Genomic DNA, 22,930 nt, shown 5'->3' with positions numbered 1-22,930 from the left:
TAGAGGAATGGTGAGGATGCAGGGAGTAGAGTTGGTAAAGGTGGATGAGTTTAAGTACTTGGGATCAACAGTTCAGAGTAATGGTGAGTGTGGAAGAGAGGTGAAAAAGAGAGTACAGGCAGGGTGGAATGGGTGGAGAAGAGTGTCAGGAGTGATTTGTGACAGACGAGTACCAGTAAGAGTGAAAGGGAAGGTCTACAAGAGGGTAGTGAGACCAGCTATGTTATGTGGGTTGGAGACGGTGGCATTGATGAAAAGGCAGGAGTCAGAGCTGGATGTGGCAGAGTTAAAGATGTTAACATTTGCACTGGGTGTGACTAGGATGGACAGGATTAGGAATCAGTATATTAGAGGGTCAGCTCAGGTTGGACAGTTTGAAGACAAAGCAAGAGAGGCGAGATTGCGTTGGTTTGGACATGTGCTGAGGAGGGATGCTGGGTATATTGGGAAAAGGATGCTAAGGATGGAGCTGCCAGGTAAGAGGAAAAGAGGAAGGCCTAAGATAAGGTTTATGGATGTGGTGAGAGAGGACATGCAGGCAGTTGGTGTGAAAGAGCATGATGCAGAGGACAGGAAGAAATGGAAACAGAAGATCCACTGTGGCGACCCCTAACGGGAACAGCCAAAAGAAGATGATGAATGCACAGGTGTTATGGTATCTGGTGAGTGAAGTAAAAGTCTGACATAATTCATTCACCATAATCTTGAAGTGGTTTTAGTTTCCTGCAAAGTATGTTTTATCTAGGCCAAACCAAGAAGGCAAATATTTCTTATATTTGGAGCTGTATACATCTCAGTTCTACTCTTTTGGCAAATCACATAGTAAGAGAAGTAATGCCTTCTCATTTTTTTCACTATTTTGTATGAATATGACAGCTTCCTGTTTCAGTCTCTGATACATTCTCCGGCACTATTACGTGACATTTTAGCGTTTTAGTACAAAGAAAGCTCTAGTTAAACCTTCAGTAAACATTTGGGTCAGATTCCAAATAGTTGTCCTCACTGTAAGTCTGCCCTGATTCTAAAAGACTTGTTTTCAGTGTAAGTGACTCCGTTTGGTTTAAGACGCATCAATAACAGGCTTACAGTGGTGGCCAGATTCCAAAAGACCTGCCCTCAGTAGAAGTGGTCACTTACACTGTGAGCAAGATTTTTTTTTTTTTTTTTTGTAATTGGACCCGTTGCCTTTGCCTTCCTAAATAATTCAAACAAGTATGCCGTGCTCATTTACATTACACACAGCCTGGCAAACCCAAATCAGCTAGCAGATAACGTCTATGCAATTTATAAAGTCCTCATTTTATTGCCTACATTTTTCCATTTATTTCATACATGTACTATATTTAGGTCTTAATTGTCAACCTCATTCTTTGCCACCATTCTTTTTAAAACCCTCCTTACCGGTTACAATAACTGCTACTTGCAGGAAAGTTAAATGTTAATGTTTTGGCCTCTATAGGCTCAGGGTAAAAAAAAAGTTTCTGAACATCTCCAGTGCATTTTAATATATAAATAAATGTAATGATAGTGTTAACTAAAGACACCACCTGCCTGGCTCACAAATATTAGACTATACTTTCACTCACATTCCAAGAAGTACATTTCCTGTTTTTCAAGTTCTCAACCCACATCTTTTTTTTTTAACTTGTAGCAACTGATAGCAAATGGTTCTGCTGCTTTATTTCTTCAATCACCGTCTTGTGTTGTGTGCTGTAGTTTACACTGCAGTGTACACAATTCTAAGGTCACACATAAACCTTTAGCTCCCAGTCAGTCAAAAGCTATACACTGTCCCACCAATTTAAACATACAGACAAAATAGAAAGCTGGGCTGTACTCTTGTTCATATTCATAGATTTATATGGTTCATATAGACAAGTACTAGGCAGTCAGTCTGTAGATCATTACAAGCCTAGGCAAAAAACCCTTTTCAAAAGTCTTCTCCAGCCACAAGCAGTGTAAGACAATCAACATTTCAGGTTGCTCATCCAGTTACATAGGTTTACCTTGAAGGTGGTAAAGATGCTACTCTGCTTGACATGTAGTAGAACCTTTTTTCCAGAGGTGAGGGATATGTTGGACTATGAGTCTATCATGCTAATGTGTCTTAGTTAGCTGTTGTTGAAGTTCCTTTAGCTGGATATTTGAGGTACCATTTGTTCTTCAAAGGAATAGGAGGTCAAAGAGGGTTGGAGTTTTCATGGCTCAAAAAGCTAGAAAAAATCTCAAAGTAGGAGTCTTTAAGAGAATGAATAAAGAAAAAGGGCTGCCAGGCTGTCCTGATAACTAAGATTTTGAGGCATTGATCTTTTTAGTTATGAATCATTGAGATCTCTCAAGTTGATCGATATATTTACGCAAACACACGTGAAAAAGTACATTATATTTAATAATGGGTCTGAAGAGAGATGAGTAACAGGGAATTAAGACTTCTGTGGATCTAGTGGAAATTCTTTTGGAAATTAGATGAACTAGATAGAAAGCTTTCCAAACTACTGCAAAGACATGATGGTTAAAAGATAAGAAATTGTCAACAAGAGAGCCCAGATCCCTTACAACAGCATCTGACTGGAGGTGTATGTCACCTATATGGTATGCAAAAATATTTTGCTTACCAAATGAGGTTTATAGGCAACTACTAAGCTAGCTGCCTTTATGGGCCATTTTAAGCCTAGACAAATTCCTTTAGTAAGGATCAAACTTTGTACCTTTGATGTGTGAGGCAAACACCTTAACCGTTTTGCCAGACTATACTGCTATAGTGGGATAAGGGAGCTGTGTGCAAATTTAAATGTATTTTTCCCATGGGGAAGTCGATACAGTACAAAGCTTTACTCACACAAGTTTCCCATGTTGAGCATTGAACCTCCTACCTATCTAGTTACATAATAGAGAGCACTGTATTACTTGCAAGTAGCACTGGGGAAATCTAAAATAAATTAACTATGTCACATTTTTCACATTTACTTTGAGAACATTTTTTTCTTGCATTAATTGTTAACATAGTCTAACCCATGCTGCAAGAATTTTGAGTCAATGGAAAACTGAATAACATGTCAATTTATAGTTGTTTGCAAACATTGATAACCTATGCCAGGAGTGCTGGCTTGAAGGAGATGCCAAATAGGACAGGGCCCAAAAGTGATCCGTGTGGTACACCACTGGCAAGTTTTTTGCTTTCAGAGCTTCCACCTGTGACTCTAACCATGTGGACTACATCATACAGCCAGTTAGCCATCCACTGCAAAACATACGTTTCTTAAACCTTGGTCCAGTTAGAAAGCATTTGAAGCCCTAGTTTGTTTAAACTAATGTGTTGTGCCTACTACCAGGTGATGCAGAAACACAGATGGTTTAAAAGGATTGTGCTTTTATAATAAATGCATCACTTATTTACTAGTATTGTGGTGCAATATGGTCCTCATGTGAAGGGGAATCCAGAAAACAAGTACATCTTTTAGCAAGCCAAATTGCAAAACATATATACAGCAGGTTGCTACAAGGTGACATCACTTCCACGGCTGTGCTAATGTCGAGCTTAGTGGCATCTGACCATGGTATCAACAAAAGAATCACACTATGTGAAAATGGCTAAAACAATAATTTTACTTTTTAAAAATTGTCAGTGCTTTGCATAGAGGTACAATCAGGTGATAGAGCAGCAGACAAATCAAGGAAATCATACTGAAATATCATTGCTCATAGAGGAGCACATTGCAGGCAAGAAATAATAGTATGGTTCGGGTTCTTAAACTTCAAATGGAAATATCACAGTGTAAATGACAGGCATGCAGCCTACAAATATACAGTATCTTACTTCGATGTCATGTATGTATAATACTCAATGAGTAATGACTTCGGAGTTTTTGCAACAAGCATATGCATCAAAGAACTCATGAGAATGCTCTTTCTCAAAGATCTTACTTCAGGATGAAAAGAAATTCTTGAAATTAACAATTGTGGAAACTGAGGACTCACAGAGTAAATTACAACATGTATGAATGAGCTAATGAAATTATGTCTGATCTAAGATACACTCATGATGGAAACAGCAACAGCAGTTTTCACATCTCTCATATCAACACTTTTAAATTGGATCCAGAAGTTAATTGTGATAGAAATGTGAACATCCTAAAAAATTAGCACATGTTTAAAAGTACCTGCCTATGTATGTTGTAATTTATTCAATTTAATAGGCATGCAGCTGCACAGTCAGGAAAAGCAGATGGGAAGCAAATACAAATATTAGAAAACAAACATTTATTTATTACTTTTTGACATTTGATTACTGGGAAGGTCTGAATGGGTAGGAGCCCATTTTCAGTGGTGGCTTGGGGAGAAATACCCCAAAGTATTACAAAACATTTTAAAAATAATAATTTTACAGTCTTTAAAATAATACAAAAAAACAATTACACTTTAAATAATTATACCAAATTAGACATAAAATTAAAACTTTAAAAATAGATACAAATTATATGATAATTATTTAATAGTTAAGAGAAACATTAGTCAGTTTATAGAGAAATTAAGGGTAAGTTAGTATAATACAAACAGGAACCACAATACAAAGTGAGAGAAAAGCAGGCTTATGGTATATTTAAAGAGAAAGCCAGGGGAGAGAAATTGATAGGAGTAAGGAAGTGAGTGAAGAAGGGAGAGTAAGGAGCTATAAGGTATGAATAGGTAGTTTATCCTGGTGTTGAACAAGAACAGAGCCAGATTTTGCCTAGGAAGTCTTTCAGAATGGTTTTAAAGGACAGGAGGGAGGGTATTGACCTGATGGACAGAGATGAGGAGTTCTAGGCTTTAGCAGCATGGTATGAGTACAGACAATGCCCAGTAGATTTCATAGGTTTGTTGACAGACAGGAGTTTTTGGTCACTGGATCATAATGACTGACTGGAAGCATTGTTGTGCAGAATGTTATTTAATGCCAGACAAGCAGATGGATGCTGGATAATTTTACAGGTGGTAAGAAGTTGTGTATATGTTAGTTGATGGGTAGTTCTAACCAATTTAGGCTTTTTAATGCTATACAATGGTGAGTTCTGAAAGGGTTATTTGCTGCAAATTTAGCAACTCTGTTACAGCATTGCTCAAGTTTTGATTTTTATGATGCCTGAAGGTTAGCAAGGATAGGATCACCATAAAGAAGTGTGGGGAGGAGATAATTAGTGGCAAGTGTAGCTTTAGTTGCATCAGTGAGAAAGTTTTTGGCTCTATAAAGCATCTCTAGTTTTTGATGAGTTTTTCCTTATGCAATTTTGTACATGCAAGTTGAATTTAAGATTATCATGCACTATCAACCCTAATAATTTGCTTTTTTTTTTAGAGTTGAGCATGAGTTGTGAGTTACAAAACCATGATTCAGTTGCAGTTAAAGCTTCCTGAGTAATTTTTTGGAGGTGTGCCACATTGTCAGATGTAAAAGTGAGTGTGGCATCATCTGCATACTGTATTAGAGAGGCCTACTGGTGGATGTGTGGAGGGTATCGGTGAGAATCTTAAAGAGGGGTGGGACCGAAGATAGAGCCTTGTGGTACACTGGTGGTGACTGGGAGGTATGGAGAGAGGGTGGAGTGCCATTTTACTGACTGATACCTACTGGAGAGGTAGATATTGAACCATAGAAGGGTGGCATGAAAGAGTCCTAATGAGGACATTCAAAGTGCAAGTTTGCTGTGACAAACTGTGTTGAAGGCTTTAGACAAGTCTAGAAATAAGGAGGAGGCTAGTTTGCCATTATCTCTAGCTTTACTGACAGTATCTATATAGATTAGAAAAGCTGTATTACTACTATGGGAAGGATGGATGCCATGTTGTGTAGAGGACAGGATTTTCTTCCATTAGGAGATAGTTTTGCAATTGTTTTTGAATACATTTTTCAAATATTTTGGAGGGGGGGAGACCGCTATAGGTCTAAAGTTAGTAATGTATGTTGCATTCCTCCTTTGGCAGTGGGATAATGTGTGACTTCTTCCAGAGAGAACAAACGTGAGATTCCAGGATTGACCTATTTATATGGATTGAGACAGGGTAGGTAATGCTATTGGTTGCTATTTTAAGGTACTTGTTTGGAAGATCATATGCTAAAGTAGAGCATAGTTTGAGTTTGTTTAAGAGTAGTTTTATATAGGATATGGCACAGGTTTGAAGGTGAAAGTGGATGTGGTGATATGTGGCTGTTGGGCATGGTTAACATTAGATGCTAGGGAATCCTTGGTTAGAGATGTTATAATAGCTATGAAATAAAAGTTGAATTGTATTTGGTTTTAAGAGATGAGTTACTGGGAGAGGGGTTAGGGTTGAAATTATGGCCAGAATGCAAGATTTCTTTAATGGCTGTCCAGAATTTTTCAGGGTTGTGTTTACTATTCATTCTGAATGTGATTATAATATAGTTTCTTGTCTTCATTAATTTGCTTTTTAATACGATTGTGGAGCACTCCAAAGTTTTCAAGATAATGTGGTGTTTTATAACTTTGACATTCTCTCCATGTTTTTCCTCTGTCCTGCATTAGCATTCTACACTTTTTGGATACTGAAATTGCATTATTTGTTTTTAGACTCTTCCTTCTAGGAGGTGCAAGGCTATTCAGGATATTCAAGAAAGTTATACTGAATGAATTTACAGCATCATCTAAGGGGATGATTTTTAGGAAGTTCCAGTTAACAGATGATAGGATACTAATGAACATTTCTGGGTTAAACTTGGTAGTGTTACCTGTTGTTTTATAAATGTGTTTAAGTGGATGTGTGAGATGTCTGGTTGGATAGATTGGGAGATGGTCACTGAGAGAGTCAGACATTGTACCACAGTTGGTGTATCTGCTAGGGTCTGTTACTAAGATCCAGTCTAATAATGAACTTGAAGTCTACTATAATATGTGGGGCTATTAATGAGCTGCGTTAAACCAAGCAAGTTCACTCTAGACACAGTGGATATAGAGTTTATGTCCAACCAACTGACATTCACATCACCTAGTAGTATTTTCTCTTGAGAATTGTTATGGATATCTAGTGTAGAATATCTTCCAGTATAGTTGTATTGTCATCAGGAGGGTTGTAAAGGACAGTAATACATATTTGTTTATAACTATGTAATTTCAGGAAAGTAATAAGAAGCTCTGCTGAACTTGAATTTTGGCATTGTTTTGTTGTAAGGGAAAATGTGGTAGTTGTTAGGAAATATAAAAGCAGTACCACCACCTTTCTTCTAAATATGGTTAATGCAGATGATATTATACCTGGGTCGTTTATGCTGAGTTTAAGCCAGGTTTCACTTTCACTGAGAATATCAGGTTTATGTTGAGTAATCCAGTAATGTAGTTCAGCAGTTTTATTTCTTATGCTTCTAACATTTATGGCAGATAAAAGTTAGATTACTGGGGTTCGGGGTTGACCACTGTAGGGTTAAAGTAGTGTGTATAAGAGAATTGTCTTGATGTTCATTGTGATAAGTGGGGCCTAGATTGGGGTGAATGTCTCTTCTTAAAAGAATTTTAGTATATTGGGGAATTACAGCTATTTGTTTTTGTGGAGTATTTTTCCCCTTAGTTTTGTTTTGGTTTGAGTTGAAATGGAGTTAATCAGTTTATATTTGGGGTAAATATGAGGAGCATCATTAACTAGATTTGGGGTGATTTGTGGAGAGCGTAGAGAGGAAGTATGAATAGGTGGCTGGGACAGAGCTGGAGATATGTGTAGAGCTATTATAGAATCATAGTAGGATGAGAGATGGCCTAGTAGCAGGAGAATAACAGACAATGAGCTGAGGAGTAGCATGATTGAGTGTGTAGTTGGCTCTTGCCCTCAGGTAAAATTATAACAGAAAGTAATCAGTTTCTAGATAATACAAAGTGGTTAGTAGACAAGTACAAAGTAGAATAGGTTTGCAGTCCTTTCCTGAATGCAGAAACCAGTCAGGCAGAAAAACTAAGTAACTAATATATACAATGTAAACTATTGGTCAAGAGAAAAGACAGTGGCCAGCTTAGTAAGTGGTCCTTTGAGTGCAAGAACTGATCTTTTGAAGGGGGGTGTTAAAGCCAATTTCCAGCACAGATAAATGTTTGGCTGGTTGAATTTAATACACAGCAAGGTTCTTCAAGTAAATTTGCTTACATTACGCAAAGACATAATTCTCAATGAAAACATTTGGGAGTTGGCCTATATGGCAGAGCTCCTTGCAGTATTGGGGTCTGATGTAGTGACCACAAGCCCTGAAAGGAAGGGTCTATGTCATATGAGTGAATCACACAAATTGCGAACGCTCATAATATCGAAAGTACCGGACCTCGAAGTGCTTTTTCTGAGATTGCGGTACAGTGAACAATGGGTTATTTGCCCTTTCCTCACTGTAGTGTGATCTTGGAGTTGGAATATATATTTAGCGGGGGTGTGGGGGTCGCAGCCCCCCACAATAGGAAGTTCGAGGTCTGGTACGTTCGATATTATGAGTGTTCACAATTTGTGCGATTCAATTGACCCAAAAGGAAAGAAAAGAGAAAAACTCCACTAAATGTCATATTATACTGAGGCAATAAAGTTAATACTTATTATAAAAAGAGATGGAGGAAGGACCACAGTGAGTCAGAGCAAGAGAGTATGGAAAAAGCATAAGAATAAAGAGATGGTAAAAAAGTTTATGACTGTAAGCTGAAGTTAGGTTAGCAGGAGATATACTAATAGAGAACCACAGTAATACAGTATATATAGAGCTGTATAGAGCAAGTTATAACATAGCACTACACTGATAAGTACAATATAAAATCATCACTAAGTAAACATTCATGGGATTAACCAGTATATCAAAGGAGTGTTATTTATATAACAAAAAAACAGAAACCGGCAATACATTCTTATATAAAATTCTGCTTTTGCAATACACTGTATCTGATGAAAAATGATCAGTATTTTTCTGACTTGCATTTTCCAGGGGGAGGGTATAGGTTTTCAGCACAAACTGGCATGACTTTGTTTTGAAGCCAGGAGTTTCATTCCACAACATCTGACAGAGAAGATGTTCATATAGTATTACATGTCAGTCATGGGACTGGGCATATATTATCACATGTCACTCATGGGGCTGGGTAAAAACAGCTCTTGACAGAAAGGGTAACAATGCACTGGGATTCGTTAAGTCTTCTGTCTGGACTGTGAAAGAATACTGTATTAAGATCAAAGGGAAGTGGTGTTTGGGGACTAAAGACAGGCACCAGCAGAGGAAGATGGCCAGCTGCATACAGGCCATAAATATTACAAAATGGAGTTTTCCCTTTTTTTTGTATAATTTCATAGCCTTATGCTGCATTTTAAACAAATATATTTGAGATGTGTGTGTATCTGTCTGTGTCTATGCATGTGCCTATGTGTATGAGCATGTGTGTGTGTGTGCGTACATGGGTCTATGTGAGTGTGTGCTTGTGCTTGTCTGAAGGCCACAACAATACTATCAATACTATAATTATACATCACCTACTAAAACATGCTGCAATTAAAAAATTATGGGATGAGATTTTTGTGGCTGTCTGATAGTCTATGCTGGTTCCAATCCAAGCAGCAATGTTCATTTGGCAAGAATTTATCAGTCTTGCTGCTTATCTGCTAAGACTCAGACTGATATCATAATGCAATGTTGGATCTGGAAAAAAAATTCTAAATTTCTATCAGATTAACAGCACTGAATAACAGCTGTTGAAAAAACATGCAAATACAGTTCTGTAAGTTCCAAAAGTGTCAGTAACAATGAAAATGGCTTCTAATTAATTATTAAAACCAGAGACTATTTTTAGGAAATCCTTGTCTATCTTGGCAGTTACAGGTACTTTATTCAAAGCTACAACAAATATCCATTCCAAATTACCATTGAAGAAATGACGCATGCGTACCTCTCAACTGTACAGTTTTTTGCAGAATGTCCAGATTTTTGTCTTATATTTTTAGTCCGTTTTTCATAACATTTGGGTTTTCTGGCAAATTAGTGACAAATCATTAAAGATTGAAGTTAGAAAATAATGATAGACATTCAAGTTTCAGACTTCATACCCTTCAGAAAATTCATGTTAATGTAAAACCTGTTATTCTATCAACTTTCTAAGTTTGTAAGAGCAATATTTAAAAATCGTCCCTATTTTTTGGTCTTTGTCCCACTTTTATTTATGGCTTTGTCCAGATTTCTTGATCTCAGAGGTTGCGAGGTATGCATGACACATCTGATGGGTGCAATCAAACCCATACACCTTAGCACATGCCATCCATGCCTTAACGTGTTGAGCTACTTTTACAATCCCAGTGAACAATTCATATTTTGCTTCCAATAATGCCAAAAATAAATTATATTTCATCAATGGTAATAATGCCAAAAATAAACTGTTCTAGAGATCTTTAAGCTGCATTACGACTGTGGCCTACTGAGTGTTGGTAGCTAGAAAAGGATTTTCACTTCTCTCTTTTTTTTTTTTTTTTTTTTTTTCAAAACAGGTTTATTGTTTTAACATATAAGAGAAATATCATAACAATTTTATACAAGTAATTAAAAATAGGTATTATTATAATATTCAACAAAACAACTAAAGTATTTGCAAAGACATCCACTACAATCAGATCAATTAATTAAACTAAAATACCATGCTATTGAAATTAGAATTTTTTTAACAAATTTTGTAAATTATCCCATACAATATAATAAGATGTTTTTCTAGTTGTTCTTGTCCTAATTGTGTTTATTTCCATATGGCACACTATATTCATAACATTTTTAAATTCATTGAACGAAGGAGGTGTATCTGAAATCCAATTTCTAGTTATTATTTTCCTAGCCACTGCTAGAATAGACAATAACAAGGGAAGCTTAACCTTTTTAACACTTTGAGGTACAGGTGTGTTGAATAATATAAGAGATTTAGAAATAATGAAATTATCTGTAAAAGAGCCTGCAAAAATTCATTAATTGACTTCCAGTATTCTTTCAATTTTATACAGTCATAAAACATATGAGCCCAGTCAGCATTAATTTCTACATTACACCTCTTACATAAATTATCTTTATTATTTATTTTATTCATCATCAAAGGTGTATAAAAAGATCTATGTAAAAATTTCCATGTATAAAGTCTCCAGACAATGGAAGACGAGTTCTATAAGCAGATTCCAATATATATTGTTTATCTTGTTGATTTGGTGGGTCCCCATTAATAGAAGTGAAATAATTCCAGTATGAATCTACACTGTAAAAAGTTTCTTGTCTGATAATTTTATGTATGTATGAAAGTTTACCTTTATCAGAAACTTTATGTTGTAAATTTAATATCAAGTAATCAATCAGTGTTGGAATAGATTCTTTAACTGTTACAGACATTAGATCTATTTTATTAATGAGATGTTGTCTAAAGGTCTGAACCGCTAACCAGCAAGTTTCTCTTAGATCAAATTCTTGTTTTAAGAAATCTAGATTTTTAACTTTATTATCAGATATCAACTGATACCAGTACTTTAGATCATTATCTATAGCTAAATGATTTCCTTCAGAAGTAGATGACAAAAGCATACCCTGAGTATACATTATAGGGAATACAATAAAATTCCATTCCCTATACTTAGGGTGCATGAATATAAAGTTACGATAGCTAATAATAATATTTAATGGGTAACAAACTATATGTTTAGGTGTAATAGGTGAAGTACAACATTCCTTTAGTAACCATAACATGGAGTTATTTACAATCATATTTTTATGTGTTAAGGAGATTTTCATGAAGTGCATACTAATTAGCTCCCAATAATCTTTCCATTTTGACATATGACTGATCTATTAATAAAGTAATAACTTTTACAATAGAAGAGATAGTATATAAATTAAAGTCTGGAAAAGAAATACCCCCTTGAGACCAGCTATTAGTATGTTTCTTTAATGCAATCCTAGGTCTATTAGGTGCCCATAGGAAATTTAACATTAGCATATTCAGTTTCTTGATAATTATTTTTGTAGGTGGAAGTATTATTGATTGTATTAAGTATAAAATCTTGGGGAATATTATCATTTTAATAATTGTAAGTCTCTCCTCCATAGTAAAAAACATATTGTTCCAGGTATTAAAAAGATTTTGTATATTAAGAAAACAGGTATTATAATTATTATATATAATAGATTTAATATCTTTAGATAGTATTATACCTAAATAAGTTATCTGACCCGAATTGGGTACATATTTAGTAAAATCACTAATGAGAATATTTTTTCATGTATATATAGGTAGTATTTTAGTTTTTTCTTCATTGAATATTAAACCAGAAATACTTTTAAAATTCATCATTTTATCAAATAGAGACTGCATAGAAGAATTAGATCCTGCTGATGTAATTAGAACATCATCTGCAAAAAGTTGAATTTTGGATGTGTATTTTCATCTATTTCAAAACCCTCTATGTCAGTACTGTTTCTGATCAAATTAGCCCAAGGCTCCATTACTAAAGTGAATAATAGTGGAGAAAGTGGACATCCTTGTTTTGTACCTTTAAGAATGGGTATTTTTTGTGAAACATATGTTCCTACCTTAATATAAGCCAACGTTTCTTTGTATAAATGCTCAATTAGATTTACAAATGCATCTGAGAAGTTTGTGCACTTCATTAAGGTAAACAGATAGTCCCAACTTACTGAATCAAATGCTGAACTTATATCAAGACTAATAAGTGTTAAATCTTTCTTTTTCCTATTTGCAAAATCTATTAATGTTAAAGTTCTTCTTATATTATCAAAAGTATTTCTATTTACAATGAAGCCTGTCTGATCTATATCTATAATGCGGGAATGATTGTCTTCAATCTATCAGCAAAAATACTCATAAACATTTTATAATCAACATTAAGTAATGAGATGGGCCGATATGAAGAACATCTAGTTGGATCTTTATTAGGTTTTAAAATTGGCGAAATAAATGTATATTGCCAAGATGGGGGTTATTAACTCAGTTTGGGCCAAAATAAAACCTTATGTATTAATGAATATGTACTTTTAGAAAGGATTTTATATATCTCTGGTATAATACCATCATTACCCGGTGCTTTGTTTGATTTAAGCTTATTTATTTGTGTAATAACTTCTGTATATGAAATACTCTTGTCCAATAGTTTAATCTGTTGTTTATTAAGTTTTTATTCATGTTTGTGGTTATAAACTCCTTTATTTTATCTTTAGGTTCCATGTTAATGTTATTATGGTTAATTTTGTGAAAGTGATTTCTAAATTCATCTAGTATTTCTGGTATACTAGAAACATTCTTCTTTTCCTTAGAGAAAAGATTTCTTTGATATGGTTTTGTTTATTCAACCTTTTTGTTTTATTTTTAAGTCTATGTAAGTATTTGGGGCTTATTGAATAAGACAAAACTTGTATTTCTCTAAAGTTATTTTAACTTTATGAGTTAAAATTTCTTTGTATTTCTCATTTAGTTTGTTTATTTCTTCAATAACTTTCTTGTCCATAATATTTTCTTTATTATTATGTTTATAAGAGTCTAATTTACTTTGAATATCTAACAATTCCTTATCCTAAGATTTCCTTTTATTATTATACCATCTGATACTTTGTCCATATAGATATGATTTTAAGGCATCCCAAACATAAACAATGGAGACTTCAGGAGTATTATTTATGTCTAAAAATGTTTTACTTCTGAAAGTATATATTCTTTATAGTCTTTTAGTTGAGTTAAGTATGCTGGTATCCTTTTGATCTGAACATTATGAGTATTTTTATCATGAATTCAAAACAATTGAATTATGATCAGATATAGGACATGAAATGATTTTGGAATTAATTAAATCTGTTACCATCTGGTTAGAAATAAAGACCCTATCTATTTTTGAATAAGTTTTGTATCTGTTAGAAAAAAAAGGTGTATGGTAATGATTTTGAATCTATCTGATTATTAATATCATTCAAATGATAAGAATTAGCAAAATCATTTAAATGTTTTGCATTAGATGTAATTCTTTTTCCTATAGTGGTAGTATCACTTTCATGTAGTATACAATTAAAGTCACCAGCTAAAATAATATCTCCTATAGAGAATGATATGATCTTATCAAGATGATGTTTCACTGTATTAATACCAATTCCAGGTATCCAATATACATTAATTAAAGTGTAAGTCTTCCCATTAATTTGTATTGTAACCATACAAAACATTCCTTTGTCATCCTGATAAGACTTAATGGTTTTAGGAATGGGCATACTTTTATTCCATAAAATAGCCACTCCTCTTTTTTCTGAGTGTGCTCTGAACTAACCAATACTGTATATTTGTTTGTGGCTAGTTTATCAATATCTTTTTTCAAGAGATGGGTTTCTTGCAGGAAGACTAAGTTGGCCTTATGTAAATTAATGTATCTTATTAGGCTTGCCCTTTTACACGGATTATTCAATCCATTAATGTTTAAAGAAATTCCTTTTAAAGATGTCATTTGGCATTTTTAAAACTTAAGAATCTTATGATCAAAATAACAAATAACAAGATAAGTAATGTTACATCTCCTCCTTTAGGTGTACCTTTAAATATAGCTGTATTTATTGAATCTCTTATGGGATTTTGTATAGGATTCAATTTTGTTTGTAGTGACAATGAATGTACAAAATATATTGTGGATGTCAAAACTATATACAAATAACAATGAACAAGTGAAAATAATGTAAGGATTAAACCTTGCATCCAGCCTGGAGTTATAAACTCCAACTTAGAGTAGTATTTACCACTCAAGTTAACCCCTACCCTAAGCAGCAGTACCTCAGCTACCACCTTATCAATTTAATCCTAGTTATATTTAACTGAGGTTAACAGTTTTCAATTCAATTATCTAGCAAAACAAGACTACACATTTGGTAAAACAGCATCATATAAACTAAAATAAACCTTTTTTTAAAAACCGTTCATACTACTATATACATCCATGTAATATAAAACACTTGTATTCAAATAGCATTCAAATAATCTTGATGTTAGAAATCAAGAGGAGAGAAAATAAGTTTGAACATTCATTTAAATCAAAAACTTTGGCTAATATGATTCAGACATTACATATATTAAGATGCATCTATTTTCTGTCATGTAAATGCAATTAACAGCTTCAAAAAAAACTTGAATTGCTTGTATATGAGCATTTACTCAAACTCATTATTGTCAATAGAATAAAGTATTGTATTCATAGAAATTGTTATAAATCATACTGCATAGTTATGCAGATTCTCAGAAACACTTATATACATATATACATACACACACACACACACATATATATATATATATATACACACACACACACACACACACACACACACACACATACACACACACACACACATATATATATATATATACACACACACACACACACACACACACACACACACACACACACACACATATATATATATATATATATATATATATATATACATGCATACACATACACACACACACACATATACACACACACACACACACACACACACACACACACACACACACACACACACACACACACACACACACACACATATATATATCTGATCTCACTGAGTTGTGTCCTTGCTGAGCACTATCCTACTTGCTGTCCCTACAATAAATCTGTCTGCTTTATACAAAATAATGCACAGCAAACACATTTTAGTAACCAGATTTTACAACCATGCTATACTACTGCTTTAAAATATATCACATGACAATTTCTTCCAGAATAGAGTTATAAAATTATTTATGCTTGTCAATCAGATGAATTAAATGAGTTATAGTAATGTATATGTTTGGAACATAAGTTTTTAACACAGATTATTATGCTGCTGTTAAGTAGATTTTCAAAAACACTTGAATAAATGTTTCATTTTCTATGCCTTCTAAAATAAGACATTTACTTACTACAAGAAACTGTATCATTTAAACTTATTATAACTGACATATTTTATGAATTATAACATAGATATTTAAGTAATTATATAAAATATCTCACATTTAGATGTTAAAGAGTTCATTTTCCTTCACATAGTCACATTTGCATCATTTCAATTTCCTGGTAGAGAGTTCTTCCTGAATCTGTGATGTGTTAGTGTGATATCTAGGTCAAAGGTTAGACTAACTGCTTTCAGCTTCTCTGTGAGAATTCTGAGAGTTGAAGCTTTTGAAGTAGCTCATGGGCACTGTGCATGAGACAGCCCACATCCCAGATTGTCTCTCCTAACATTTTGGCGGGAAACTTATTAAAAAATAGTGACAAACATTCATTTAGCAGTGTAAATGCATCTAAACATGACAAAACCTTCACAATGTATTTTACAGGTTAGTACAGCCTCTATGTAAGTGAAATTAAGCCCAAAATTATTAATAAGTAATAAAACTCAATATTTTTGTCCCAACTCAATTTTTATGCAAATCTTATTATTTACTGTGTCTATATGATCAAAAGCATTTCTATATATTAATAAAGAAAAGAAAAAGAGAGTAGAAAATAAAATGGTGTAAGGCAGAAATAAAAAAATGTAAGAGAAAGCTATAAGAAGTATATACAATGGAATATTACTTACTGTTTATATTAATAGAGTTAAAAATAAAACATATTATTTACTATTATTTAGTTCTAATTATTATTAGTTAAAGCATGACAGATTATTTACAAACAAGCATAAGCAGTATAATCAAGAAAGTATAATTAGGAATAGCATTTGAAGAACATATAAACTTTTTACAAGGAATAAATATGTTATTATTCTATTAATCATATTTTCATTACTCTTCTCTCCCTGCCCTCCCCCACCCTTTACCCACTACATAATCTAAATAGAATGCCATTGTTTAAACAAAGAAAAGAAGAAAAGGAGAAGAAAAAAAAAAAAAGATAAAGAAAAAAAAATGTATCAAATTACTGACCTTACTTCTCCTTTTCAGAAAGAGAAACAAGTTGAATCATAGCTTGCCATTAAATCTTTAGATATTTTGACTGGTTATGAAACAAAACATTTCTTTGCACACAGAGAATAACTTTGATTAAATCTTTTTCAAAATATTTGTGGCTTCTTGGAAATGCAGGAACTATATTTAAAAAGATTAATATTGAAATAAAATGATGAGAGAGAAAAAAAAAAACATAGAACAAATCATTTGTTTTTTAGTCTCTTCTTCTTCTCTGAAGTCTTCCACGAAGTTTCAGTTGCCAGTCTCTTTAATGAAGGACTAGCCCATTCCATTTCCTCTATTTTATCCAAAATCTTATTTTTTTTGATAAACAGTAAAGCAGAGTCTAAGTCATCGAAAATGTTAGGACCATCAGGAAGGAAGATTTTAAGCTTGGCAAGAAACAGAAGGTATGTTTTAAACTGTGCTTTTTTAAGCTCCCTTATTAGTGGCAGAAAAACTTTTCTTTTAGCTATTACCATGGAAGAATAGTCATTGTCAAAACGCACAGTTGTCTCATTAATCTTAACAGGAGCTTTAGCCCAAGCAGATTTAAGAACCATCTCTTTATCAAAAGATGATAGAAATCTAACTATAACTGATCTAGGATATTTTTTGTTAGAGTTAGTATTAGCTATAGATCTATGTGCTCTTTTGATACCAAAGAGAATGCTTCTGGTAAGTCTAAAGTTTTAGGAGCCATGTTGTTAAAAATAAGTAATATTGTTACCTTCAATATTTTCTGGCAGTCCAAAAATCCTAATGTTATTGCGCCTAGATCTATTTTCCAGGTCATCCAGCTTTGTTTGTAAATGTGTATTTTGTTTCAGCAGAAACTCAATGTTGATTTCCTCTTCTTGGATTCTATTTTCCATGTCATTCACAGCTTCTTCTATGCCTGTCATCTGGATCTTCTGTTGTTGCAGGTCTATATGTAACAAGTCTATTTGTTTTGTAGTTTTTTCTATGAAGGTGTCTATTTTAGTATCCATTTTATCCATCTTAGCAGTAAGTTGCTGGATTATAATTATCAGAGACTGAAGTTCTTTCTTGATGCTGGAGTCTTGAGAATTTGTCTTACTGGAACTCATTTCAGACTGATAAACTGACAGGAAAATTTCCAAAGTGATTTCTGACAGGAATATTGTTAAGATTTCCTTTCTTTTTTAGATATAGTTCAAGAACTATATAAAACAAACATATTTAGAAAGAAAATTACTTCAAAAATTAATTAATTCCTGTCAGTGTAATGAAATTGGTGGAGCTGAAGAAATCTGCTGCTATCCTGTGTTCATCCTTGGCCACCGGATTTTCACTTCTCTGACAGTGACAATGAATCATTTAGTGCTGCTTATTTTACAATTTACATTTTTATCAGATGTCCTTCAAGGATGCATCTGCAGTCCTAACATATGGGTTGTCCTGCCTCAGGCAGCCCTTCGGTCGGCCGGATTCCAAAGTCTGGGTCTGGCTTCGGCTGATGTCGCACTTCACCCGACGTCATATCTGCTGTTTATTGGGTATAAAGGCATCAGCCGACGCCATTTTCCCCAGTCTTTCTTGCCGCGTGGTGCCTGAAGCAGAAGCTGTTCGCAAATGCCGGTCAGTCAGATCCAGAGATTTCTACTACCGAAGACTTCTAAAAAGCTAAGTACCCCGTTGGGGACTCTTTCTTGCCTCAGCCGATGTCAGACAAAGTAAATAATTGTTTAACTTGTGGGAAACAAATACCTCATAAGGATTTCCACTCTTACTGCCTTCCTTGCTTAGGCCCAGACCACGACGTATCAGCTTGTCTAGCCTGTGCTTCCTTCAACTGACGGACACTTAGACGTCGGTCGGAGTTTGCAGAGGAGTTTTTTGGTCCCGCTTTTGCATACAAAATGCCGTGGAGACTCCGACTTCTCAATTAGCTAAAAGCGCAGGAAAAGGACCGACATTCGGCCGCGGTTTTGGCTGAAACCACGGTTAGGCCAACGAATGTCTCAGTTTCGCTGAAACCGAGCCCCGTTCTTCCTTCGCCGAAAGCATGCTTCCGATAGCGAGGCCTCACAGAGCATGGCTGAATCTGCTACTGAATTTACTGCTACAGAAGCAGGCACCCAGGATTTATCAGACACTATTCCTTTAGACATAACTACCCCTGCGTGGGGCTGCTAGTCCACATGCTTCCATGTCTATCAAGGCTTTTGCCAGGGCTAAGGCAGCTAAATCTTCTAAGGCCTTGCCTGCCAAAACTCCTTCACATAGGCCTACTTCTAGTTCCCAAATACTCAGCCTGGCTGAGGATCTCATTTCTTTGATCAGAGGATCCCAACCTCACCCAGACAGGGACTCTCAGCCCCCTCCAGACAAGAGGCCTAGGACTGAACCACCGGAACCTGTCTCTACAGATTATTCATCGGATGACTCAGACCTTTCAGACCCTCATGAAGGCCCATATTCTCCTTATGAGGATTCTGATGCAGAAGACTCCATTCCTTCTGCTTCTCCTCCTGAAGAATTTTCCTTTGGGGAAACCTTGCATGCTATGAGGGAACACTTCCAATGGCAGGGCCAGGATTTTTCAGATTCAAGGAAAAGGCTAAGGACCTTTTTACACTTACCACAGCATAGACCTTTAGCCATTCCGCCAGTACTAACAGTTGTTGATGATGCATATAATGATGCCTGCACTGCTCCTGATTCTCTTCCTCTGGCCCCTGCCAAGCCAGACAGATATTACAGGGTCCCGGACACACACTACCATTTGTATAAGGCTCCTGTTGCAGACCCTGAAACCATTTCACAGGGCCCTAAAGGTGTGGCAGCTGCCTCTGCCAAAAACCCTCTTCCCTCTGAAAGGGAATCTAGAGCATTAGAGAGATGGGGTAAAAAGGTTTATACTTCTGCTACTCTTTTGGCCAGGGCCTTGAACTGTCAATTTCACATGATTCAGTACCAGGAATTTTTGTTAGACCAGCTAAATAAAAAACTATCTTCTCCTGAACCTTTAGACCGCAAGTCCCTTCAGGATTTGGTACATAACTCTCAGCAGGTCAGTAACCATTTCTTAAAATGTGGCTATGATGCACTGGAGGCTTCCTTTAGATCAGCTGTGACTGGAACAGTGATTCGAAGGCATGCCTGGTTAAAAGAACAATCCTTACCAGACCATGTTAAGTCAAAACTCCTAGATGCTCCCATGGAGAAACAAAGTTTGTTTGGCTCCCCTGCACAGGAGGTTCTAAAAGGTGGAAGAAAAAGCAAAATCTGTCCAAACAGTCAAGGATTTCTTACAGGTCCAACCTCCGAGGTTTAGCAGAAATTGGCCTTCGAAGAATTGGTCCTTTCCAGACAACTCCAGAGCGCAGAGAGGCAGAAATAGACGCCCAAGAGGCAGAGGTCAATCTAGGGGTGCCTACAGGGGACATCAGTGGCAACCTACCAACCAGAGAAGTACTGCCACGGAATCAACTACAACCACTTCCACAGGGCAGACACAATGACTTGGCTCTAGTTCCGCCTACCAGGGAACAACTGGAAGCACCCTTGGGTGGAAAACTAGCCTTATTCTCTGACAACTGGCATTACATTACAGGAGACAAATGGACTTTACAAACAATAGACAAGGGTTACAGGTTTCACTTCCATACTCTACCAAAAAAGAGAGGAATGCCAAACCTACCACCAAGCCAAAAAAACAGACGCTCTAAGACAAATTAACAACTTACTAAGGATGAGAGCTATAGAAGAGGTGCCACCTATGGAACAAGGCCAAAGATTTTACTCCAGGCTTTTCCTTGTACCAAGAAAAGAAAATCAATGGAGACCTATTCTAGATTTGTCCACACTGAACACATACCTCATTGTTCCAAAATTCAAAATGCTGACCCTCCAGCAACTTCTTCCCATGCTGGGCAAGGAGTCTTGGCTGGTGACTCTAGATCTCAAGGAGGCATACCTGCACGTCCCTATACAACCAGATTGCAGAAGACACCTCAGATTTCTTGCAGGATCAGAGCATTATCAATTCTCAGCATTGCCTTTTGGCTTATCTACTGCGCCCAGAGTATTCACGAAATGCCTGGCATCAGTAATTTCTCATTGCAGACTTCAGGGAATTCAGATTTACCCATACCTGGACGACTGCCTAATAAAAGCGGACAACAAGGCAAAGTTCACAAAAGATTTGGAAAATGTCATACAACTGTTGCAAGCCTTGGGATACACAGTCAACATGCAAAAGTCAAGACTAGTACCATCCCAAAGGATAACATTCTTGGGTGCAAAATTAGACATATCAACTCAGATGGCTTTTCTCACAGAAGAAAAACAAAAGCAACTACCAGTCTACTTCATGACATTAACAACACAAACTCAGCTTACTGCAAGGAAAGTCCTGTAAGCCCTGGGCTACATGGAATCCTGCATAATATTGGTTCCGCATGCCAGGCTGTATATGAGAAAGCTACAATGGTATCTAAGGAATGTATGGTCTCAACACAAGCACAGTCTAGAAGCCCAGATTCCAATAATTCCATGCCTGAAGCAAGAATTCCTGTGGTGGGCTCAGGCCTGTCAGTTGAACAGAGGCTTGCCTTTCCACAAACCACATCCAAGCCAGACCATCACCACGGACACCTCAGACCTAGGATGGGGGGCACACATGGTGGACAAGTGTATACAAGGCCTATGGACCCAAGACCAGCTGAATCTACACATAAATCTAAAGGAGATGCTGGCAGTGAAACATGCGATCCAGGCATTCAGACCACTCCTTCAACAGAGTCATCTGCTGATAAGGACGGACAATACCACAGTCATGTGGTACATCAACAAACAGGGAGGTACACATTCATATCCTCTATGCCAGATGGCAATGGACCTGTGGAATGTGGCCATGAACCTCAACATTCAACTTCAGGCCAGATTTGTACCAGGAAAAGAAAATTCTCTAGCAGACACCTTAAGCAGAACTACCACGGATGCTCACGAATGGATGCTGCATCCAGATATCTTCAAAGCCATAACAAAGAAATGGGGATTACCACAGCTAGACCTGTTTGCCTCCCCACACAATCACCAATTGAAGAAATTCTGCACAAGAGCATACCACCCACTTGCTTGGAGGGTGGACTCCTTTCCTTCAGCTGGAAAACCTGACAGCATATGCATTTCCACCTCTTCCCTTGATGTACAAAGTTCTACTGAAGATCAGAGAGGATCAGCCAAGGGTAATTCTGATAGCTCCAGACTGGCCGAGGCAACATTGGTACCCGCTACTGAGAAGCATGTCTCGGACACACGCATGGAATCTACCTCTATGTCCCTTACTACTAACACAGGACAACTACAAGATCCTACATCCAAACTTGAAAACACTGCAGCTAGCTGCTTGGAATATTGCATAAAACAAAATAACCCAGGTTTATCTCAGAGGGTTAAGGACATTATCCTGGAGGCACGCAGACCCTCCACAAGGAAGACTTATTCAGCCAAGTGGAAAAGATACCTCATTTGGAGTGCAGCAAAGGAAGAAAATGTCTCATTGGCAAACATAGCACACATCCTGGAATATTTAGCAGAGCTGTTCCACAATGGCCTGTCTTACTCCTCCATTAAGATTCATGCATCAGCAATTTCAGCAGAATACAACATGGATCCTCCTGTCTTCTCTCATCCTCTACTCAGGCAGTTCTTGAGAGGAATCAAAATGTAAAGCCTCCAAGGAAACCACCTTTACCTACATGGGATCTCAACTTTGTGCTGGAAAAGTTAACACTTTTGAACCAGCAGCAACAGCAGAATTACAATTCTTGTCTTGGAAAACTGCTTTCCTGCTAGCAATTACTTCAGCAAGAAGGGTATCTGAGTTACAGGCATTAATGGCAGTACAACCCTTCCTTATATTCCATCAGGACAGAGTCTCTGAGAACTAACCCTACCTTTATGCCAAAAGTGGTCTCCAGAGTATCATTGAACCAAGCGATTCATTTACCTAC

This window comes from Protopterus annectens, chromosome 2.part0, assembly GCF_019279795.1.
Source record: "Protopterus annectens isolate FY-2018-M chromosome 2.part0, PAN1.0, whole genome shotgun sequence".
Lineage (NCBI taxonomy): Eukaryota > Metazoa > Chordata > Ceratodontiformes > Protopteridae > Protopterus > Protopterus annectens.
Note: the sequence above shows the minus strand (reverse complement) of the source record.